Here is a 9,525-nt window from a genome sequence, read left to right on the forward strand (position 1 = left end):
CCCAGCTGGCCCCAGAGATAAGGGACTGAATCAGCAAAGACGAAGTCATTGAACAGTTCTCCTGTGTTACTTTATTCCCCTGCTCAAAGCCCTTCTCCTCTTCCCACTGATCTCTGATAGAATGCAGAGTAATCAGCAAAGAAGGGGAGGGATTAAGTGTGGCTTTGAAGTCTATCCCATGTTCTGGGCTGTGGCCCTTCCCTCTCCAGCCCTCTGAGGGGTGTCTGTCCTGAAGGGTTAACTCAGATCCCTGCATTCCATCAGGGATAACTCCCGGAATTGGAATTTGCACTTTCACCAGGATATGTGTCTGATTTCACCCTGCCCAGGGAGGCTTTACCATGCTCTGAACAGATATCAGACTTTTTTGGTTTCCAGGATCTGGCCAAGACCCAGCACAAGGCGGAGGACAGGTCCAGGACAGATTCAAGCAGTGACTTCAGGGCCAAAAGAAACTCCTCTCAAAGAACCCAACCCTGCCCTTGTGGCTGAGCAGTAAAATCCTCCCTGGGAACCTTCTGACACCAGAGGGTGCCAGGCACTGGGAAGCACCGATTTCAGAGATCCCAGTGCTCCTGAGCACAGGGGAATACACAGAGATGAGAAAATCGGCTTTTATTTTTAGCTCCCTCCTAGGAAGGGAGGGGAAGGGGAGATGTTGGACCTTGGCAGAGCTCAGGAGAGCTGGACACCAAGCCCCAGCACTGGCACAGAGGTTTTCCAGGGGAGCAGCCAGCTCCAGCCCCATTTCCCATCTGTATCCGTGCTCCAAGGCAGTGGGAAGGGATCCACCTCCAGGTATTTTCAGAGTGCACAGCTTGTAAAGCACCTCTCTGTATTCTTAACCAACATCAACACCAAGAGTCTTGTAAGGCCTTTCTCAGAACCATGGCATTATTTAGGCTGGAAAAGCCCTTCCAGACCATGGAGTCTGAGTGTTCCCCCAGCACTGCCAAGCCCAGAACAAACCCCTGTCCCCAAGCAAAGGGAAAACTGAAAGGGCAGTTCCTCATCTGAAATAAAACATTTCAACCTGATTAATTGTCAGCTGAAGGTTTGGCCTAAAATCTTTCATTTCTTTGACAGAGAAGACAAAAATAACTAGTTCTTTTCTGTTCGTGTATTTTCACCTGTCCCAGCAATGGCAAATTTACTCCCTTTCCTCCTATCAGCTCCCTAGAAAGACCAAGGCCAGAAAACACCAGGCTGGAGCTCATTTTGCCTTGCCTGATACCAACATGGGGATGACAGGAACTTCAACTACAAACCCAGAAGTGAAATTCCCTTGTTTTCAGATCCTGTTCCCACTGAAACATCCCCTGACAGCAGCAAGATTGCACATTGGAAATGAAGGGCAGTGTTTGGTCTGCAGATCTTTAATTGCCAAAGTGTGGGCTGAGCATGGACAAATATCCATGGGGTGAGTCCATGCGTGCTGGGATAGGGATTTGCTGATAACGGAGCTGGAACTCTGGCATGAGATTTTATTTCCCCATTTATTTTACAGAGTCCCTTTGCACAGCAGAGCTCCCCTTTGGTGCTGTAACAAATCCCTGAGCTCTGCTGGAATGTCAGGCAGGAATCAGCTGCAGCAGTGACAGGCTGGGGGGACAGGGACAGGGACAGGGAGCCATGGCAGAGACAGCAGAACTGCAGGACTGATGAGGCAGCCCTCGTGTGCTCGGGGGAGGAAGACGTGATACAGGAATTAGCCTGAACCTCAGCTGGCTGACATTTCCCAGTTGCAGAAGTGTCACCGGGGTGATTGGCACCGTCCCCACAGGAGGATGGTGCCAGGAAGGGCTGATGATGTGTCAGGAGCCCTGGCACTGGACTGAGGCTGTGGTGAGGCTGGGGTGAGTCTGCAGAGCTGTGTGGGCAGTTGGTGCCCTGCCCTGGTGCAGAGAGCTCTGAGCACGCTCTGGGAGCACGGCTGGCATTCCTGGCACCACCGGCAGCTGTGGCAAACCTGGGCTCTGCCAGCTGCTCCTTAGCTCAGGCACTGAAACTGAACTCAGAGAGTCACAGAATCATCTGGGATGGAAAAACCCTCTGAGAACATCAAGTCCAACATCCCCCAGCACTGCCAGGTCCCCACACGCCACATCCACACACCTTTTAAATCCTCCAGGGATGGGCAGCTGTGCCAGGGCCGGACAGCCCTTTCCATGAAGGAACTTTCCCTGATAGCCAATCTAATCCTCTCCTGGTGCAACCGGAGGGCGTTTCCCCTTGTGCTGTCAGTTGTTACTTGGGACAAAGGACTGAGCCCACCTCACAGCCTCCCAGAACAGCTCCAGGAGCCTCTGGAGATGTGGCTCCCCCAGGATCAGGGAGCTGGTGCTCTGTGCACATCCCTCCCTGGCCATGGCAGAGGAGAGGTGGTTCAAGAAAGGAAAATCCTCATAAAATCCAAATAACTTCAAACCAAGGGGACGTGACAGAACATCCTCCCCGTCCCCTGGGGCGCTTTGCTCCTGCTCTGGTGGTGATGGATGAGGTCTGAGTCACACAGGGACTGAGAGAAGTCACTGCTTGTCACGAGCTCCCCAGCCAAGGTTTTTTTGTTTATTGACTCCCAAATTGCTATCAAAGCTTGGTTCTTGGTGAAGCCATTGCTGTCCCAGCTGAGGGGCTCTGTGATGGCCTTGGAGAGGGGGTGGCAACTCACCCTCACCCTGGGTCACATTAAACTGTCCCTAGGACACACTGATGGATGGCTGGGCTGGCTTTTTAAGGCTTGCTATTCTTCCTCTCTGTCTTTAAATTGCTCTGGTTTGAGTCTTGCAGCCAAAACCAATCAATAAAATCCACAAATGCGCATGTTAGAAAATAAAGGAATAATAGGAGAGCACAAGGAGAGTGAGGAATTGTTCACACTAAAGGCAGTAATAGATTTCCTGAAGGGGATGCCAGCTTTAGGGCTGTGAGGTCCAACAGCACAGCTCATCTTGTGGCAACTTTCCTTCCTCATGCATTTCCCAGACTTTAATGTTGGTAATTATTATACTTCCATTAATTGACCCTGTCAGCAGCAAGCAGAGATGGCATGGAAGTTCTGGGATGGTATTCCTGGGAAATGGAACCTAACAAAGCACTCTGCACCTCTGGAACAGGCAGACTTCGCTCATGGGCATCTGGCTGTGGAAAGATCAGGGAGCCCTCTGGATCCGGGATGAGCGGGCTGACCTTGGAGACAGCAGGAAAAACACCCACACTCAGTTTGCCTTCCCTGGAAGCTGCCGCTGTCCCCATGGATAAAGCCAGCAAAGGTTTCACCAGAGCGTGTTGGATATTTCTGTGTAAGTACAAAGTCACCTTGGTGCCCTTTGTCACCCAGAGTCTGAGCCCTCCACACGCAACTGGTGACGAACACCCTGCATTTGTCCCTCTGTCCCCCCGCGTGCTCCCTCGACACTGGGCTGACTCAGCCCAGCCATGTGCACTGGATGAGCACAATTTCACAATAAAATAATCAGGCACTTCTCAAAAAGGGGCAAATTTACTCAGCCACTTGGAAGAAAAAAGGGAAACACAGCCTAAAATTCCTTTTGTTTACAGTGGGAAGTGAAGCATGAGTAAGATGATTAGAACTGTAATTAAACAAGAGAGTCAAACCCACAGATTGGCACAACATGGAGAAGGAGGCTCTTGGAGAGACAGCATCCTGAATCCTGAAGTATTTTTCCCACTGCAAGCCCCAGGGACACCTCTCCTTAATTTGCTGTCTAACAAGAAGCTCTGCCCAAAAGCCCTTCTGTTTACCTAGGAATAAAAGCTGGGCCTGAGGAAAAGGCCAAGCCAATCTTCTCAGTAAAATATCCTGCACACAGAGAGCATGCAGAGATCCTGAAATCTGAGCTTCATTACAAAGGGGAAAAAACAATTTCCTAAGCATGGCAGGGGAAAAGCCCAGAGGAGATTCTGTCTGCAGCCAAGTAAAGCTGGAGCCTGGCTCCAGTCCTGAATTCTGTCCCTCTCTGGCGCTTGCCAAACACCAGCTCAGCTCTGCAGATGCCATGAACATCCTCAAACCATGTTGCGTTTCAGTCCCATCCCTGCTCTCCTTCCTGGATGATGCAGTTCTTGGCATGTTTTCCACAGCTTTCCCAAGCCCACGTCCGAATTCCCTGGGATAGGTTTCAATGGCTTGCTGGGAGGCAGATAATCCACTCTTTGTCACTAGGGATTGATGCCTGTCTCAAAAAAAAGAACAACTCCACTGCATCAAAGAAAAGCAGTTAGGAATAAATTTGCCACTGCTAACAAGCTTGACTGGGTCAGAGAACAAAGAGTTTAAGATCCTGGAACATGTTTGGGTTGCAGAGGAAATTCCATTCAGTCTTGGGAATGCCCTGGATCCCTTGTGGTTTGTAGTTCAGGTCTTGCACTGGAGGAAGAGCAGACCCTTAACAGGGCACCTGCTCTGCTCTGAAGCTGCTTCAACACGATCTGGGGTTTTCTTGAGGTGTCAGTGGCAGACAGAAGACACCAAATTCAGCACAGTGCCAAGGGGAAGACAATTATTCCCAGCTCTGTCATTGGCTCACTCATCCATGCAGGGCTTAAATCCAACTGGGAGCCCAGTGTGCAATGGGAGCTGGTAAAAAAGAGCTCCAGGAGACAACTTTGCCACTTGGCAGCAGGGCGAGGAGAGCAGCTCCGTGTCCTGGGGGATCCGGGAGGGCTGGAGACTGACGGGCTCTGTTCTGCAGCAGTGACAGACGCTGCACTGCCCGAGCTGCAGAGATTTGTGTGGAACTGTAAACACATCTGGCCTTGCCCAGCCCTCCCTCCCGCTCCCAATCCATGAATGCTCATGCCAGGCAGTTCTCAGGAAGCTGTCTCATTGGAAAAGGCAGATTTATGTCTGTTTGCTCAGGTTTAGACAGCAAGGAGAATTTCTGCGAGTGTGCCTTGGGATGTTCAGGAAGCTGCTTCCATTCAGGGGGTGCAAACCACGCCACTGAATTCTAAGACTGTTAAAAACAAGAAGTGCAGCTCAAAATGCAAGACCATAAACAAGAAGAATCTTGTAGAATAATTTTGAAACTGAGGATCTTCACAACCTGCTCCTGGCAGCTCACTGTAAAAGAGAAGGAAGTTCCCTGTGTGAGCTGTTTGTTCATACATTCAGTTCAGCCCCGAGAGCGACAGTGAAACTCTGTGTTCTTCACTTCCCTTCCTGGACTCTGCTGGAAGTGGACATCAGTGTCAGGTGATTCCATCACACTCACTAAGATGACATTTTATTTTCTTGCCATTAAAACCATCCAGCCACAGCAACTGCAAAGGGAAAAAACCAAACTCTACCAAAACTTTGCTTCCCTCACAGCTCCTCAGTGATTTTCCACCACTGCGAGTGCTGCTTTAATTAATGAAATCTCCTGCCTGGGAGCAGGGTGGGGGCCTGTCCCAGAACCCCAGCACAGCGAGCAGGTCATCAATCCAAAGCAAAGCAACACAACCCGGGAGGCTAAAAATACCCAGGACACCTGATTGCTCCACCTGATTGGAGGGAATTGAGAGGAGGAGAGGGATGGGCCCTGCATGATGAGTGCTCGGGGCTGGTGCGATCACAGCCTCCTGCCTGGTGGAAAACCTCTGGAAGGGAGAGCAGGGGCTGGAATTTTGAGGTATTGCAGCAGGATCAGACCAGAGACAGCACCTGTGGGACTCCTTCAGCAGCACAAGGGATGAGCTGATTGCATTTGGTCCCGCAGATCCCTGGATGTCCCATGGCATGGAAGTACAACATCAACAGCCACTGCACTGCCCCAGACCCATGGCACTAAAATCATCACTGCCCAGGGATGTCAGCAGGAAAAGGTGGAAGGAACAGCACAGATTTGTATCACGAGCTACTTTCAAAACCTCCACTTGCATAATTCCAGCTCTGTCAGCACAAGCTGTGATAATAATCACGGAATCCCAGTCTGGTTGGGGTTGGGAGGGACCTTAAAGCTCACCCAAGCCCCTGCTGTGGGCAGGGACTCCTTCCCTAGCCCAGGTTACCCAGGGATGTGCAACTCCTCACACAAGGACCCTGACACCACCTCAGGGAGCAAAACTCACTTAAAAATCCCTTGAGGATAAGGATGGTTCCAAGGGTTAAAGTCTGCAGGAGCCCCTGCCCAGCTCTGCTTTCATTCCTCTCAACAGCCTCATATTCCCCAAATTAAGCTCCTTGTATATTTTTCCTCTCTGGGAAGATACTTCACAATCATTTTGTGATAGTCAAAACTCTAAAACATGGGCAGGATCTGTTCTCCCTGAGGCTCTTTTTGAGACAGCTCTTTCTTGACTATCACTCAAGTGAGGAACACAAACTGCGAAGGCCAAATTCCCGCTGTTTCAGCTGGCCTTGGCACCCCGTGCACATTCCTTGTGCTCTCTGCTTCCCAAATGACAGGAGCCAGTGTTTGGGCAGGCGCTGGGGGTGGGATTGTATCTAAATTCATCATCTCAGGGTATTTTTGGCAGCATTCTCTTGATAACACTTGTAGACAAGGCTCTGCAACAGCCCCTCTGGCACTCGGTGTGGGTGTCTGCTAATGCCCCCTCCCACCCTTCTCACAGTAAAAATAGCACAATAAATTGTTCTTTTCTCAAACATCTCCCCTCAAAATGTCATTTTCATCCGCATCACACAAGATTTCAGTGCTTTGTCGATAGGGATTTATTGTGTTAGATTTTATCTGCCTGTTAAACACTTCCTAAGTGGGGAGTGAGTAATAAAAATGAGATTACAGGAATTGCTTGGTGGGGAACAGACCAGACCTACAATTTAGCTCACTTTTTCCTGCAAGCTGAGGAACTTCAAACTGATCTGCAAATTGCAAAATAAATTTAGAAAATCACTTTTCTGTCAGTACAAAGCCCGTCCAGCGTGAGGGCAAATGGCAGAATCAAAGTCAATGTAAGAAACTCAGAGCAAGATCAAAAGAGTTACAGATTCCTGTAGTACAGGGGAAATTCTGGAATAAATGTGACTTCAAATGACAGCAAAAATGTGTATCCTGAAGATGCTGTGAGCTGTACCCAATAGTTCAGTCAAGGATGGGGCAGTGCCTTGCTGGCTTTGTACAGGACACTCCCTGCGCTGTGCCAGTTCTGTCATCCATCCATCCATCCATCCATCCATCCATCCATCCATCATCCACCCATCCATCCATCCATCCATCATCCACCCATCCATCCATCCATCCATCCATCCCTCCATCCATCCATCCATCCCTCCTCCATCCCTCCATCCATCCATCCATCCATCCATCCATCCATCCATCCATCCATCCATCCATCCATCCATCCCTCCTCCATCCCTCCATCCATCCATCCATCCCTCCTCCATCCCTCCATCCATCCATCCCTCCTCCATCCATCCATCCATCCATCCATCCATCCATCCATCATCCATCCATCCATCCATCCATCCATCCATCCATCCATCCTTCCATCCATCCATCCATCCATCCATCCATCCATCCTTCCTTCCTTCCATCCCTCCATCCATCCATCCATCCATCCATCCATCCATCCATCCATCCATCCCTCCATCCATCCATCCCTCCTTCCATCCATCCATCCATCCCTCCATCCATCCATCCCTCCTTCCTTCCATCCATCCATCCATCCATCCATCCATCCATCCATCCATCCATCCATCCTTCCATCCATCCATCCATCCATCCATCCATCCATCCATCCATCCATCCATCCTTCCTTCCTTCCTTCCATCCCTCCTTCCATCCATCCCTCCATCCATCCATCCATCCATCCATCCCTCCATCCATCCAACAAAAGCATCTGGAGGACAGGAGTAGCCCCTTTTAAGTCATGTTCATCTCTGATCTGGGTGGGTTTTTATGAGTTCACCTTCTTCAAATATATTCAAAATGCATTTTCCAAGCTCGACACCATGGCCTCGTTCTCTGTTTATTTTCTTCTGACACCTCCCTTTGCCTCATGTCCTCAGGCTTGGTAAATGCAGATTTCAGACAGAAGATGGGCACAACCCATCTGTGACTTGGGAAAAGCTCTCTGGAAGAATTCAGCTCTCTTTATTCCTTGAGATTCCTGCTCAGACTGATCCCTGTGGCACCATAGTTTGGGAGGAAGCTGTGAGGGTGGTAGTGCCTGGCTGAGCAATGCAACTGTTCCTTCAGCTCTTCTCATCTCCACATTCTTATTCCTTCCCTCATTTTTTATTTCTGCCTTGAGTTTTTGCACTTTCCTTTGGGAAGAGGAGGAAGCAGCATTGCTATTCCACAGGTACATATTGTGCAGTGCTGGAAAGTCCCCTCAGTTATCCCCACCCCGTTTATTATTAACCTTACAAACCATCCCCATCCTTCTGCAAACCCCAGGAGAAGCTACAGGGAGAAAAACGACTTTGGATCACGTGGAGCACAAACACAAAGCCTTAATTAACGAGCGCTGCCCCCACTAATTGCAGAGGAGGGGCTTGTGCTGCTCCATACCGGGATTTACAGGGAATTACAGCCCGTGTGTCTCCTCTTTCCTTGATCTGAGGCTGTGTGGGTTTGTACGAGTGGTAGAAATTATAGAGTATGGAATAACACCCATGGAAGGTGTCCCTGCCCATGGCAGGGGTTGGAACTGGATGAGCTTTAATGTCCCTTCCAACCCGAACCAGTCTGGGATTCTGATTATGTTATAATTTGTAGCTGTCGATTCTCAGGCTGGGCACAAGATCACCGATAATTAAAACAGGTAAATTTTCAGGTCCGATACAAGATCACCAACAATTAAAACCTGTACATTCTGAGGCTCCTGAAGGGAATTTCTCGGCAATTCAAGGTTTGCGTTGGAACACGCAAACCTTGGGTGTCTGCTAATGCCCCCTCCCACCCTTCTCACAGTAAAAATAGCACAATAAATTGTTCTTTTCTCAAACATCTCCCTCCAAAATGCCATTTTCATCCGCTGGGATGTCATCTGCTTCCCCTGGGAAGCTGCTGCCCTTGGGGCTGTGAGACACCAACACTCATTGCAGCAGTGAACAGCAATTCCAGCAGCTCCCCGGGGTCCGGGCTGGGCATCCAGCATCGTGCTTGGAATTTAAAATACACGGCAAACAGGACGAACAGGTGTTACCAGCTGTGGGAAGTGTGACAAGTATGAACGTGATAAATGTGCCTCCAGCCCCTTTCTCGAGGGGAGGATGCCGTCAGCCTGCTGCCCATCGAGACGGCACACCTGATGGCAACACACTTTGAGGGGAAAAAGGAGGTTTTTTCCTGAAATATTTCCTGAGAGCTTCGCCGGTGCTGGGAGGGGAAAAGACACGGGGAGGCAGTGGGACCACAGCAGGACGGGGCAGAGGAGGATGGAGCGGAGGATGAAGAGGCTCCATCCTGCGGAGGATGAGGGGGCTCCCAGCGCTCTCCGGGCGCATCCCGGGGGCTCCGGGCTCATCCCGGGGGCTCCGGGCTCATCCTGAGGGCTTCGGGTACATCCCGGGGGCTCCGGGTACATCCTGAGGGCTCCGGGTACATCCTGAGG

This window comes from Coloeus monedula, assembly GCF_965178545.1.
Source record: "Coloeus monedula genome assembly, chromosome: 12".
Classification (NCBI taxonomy): Eukaryota; Metazoa; Chordata; class Aves; order Passeriformes; family Corvidae; genus Coloeus; species Coloeus monedula.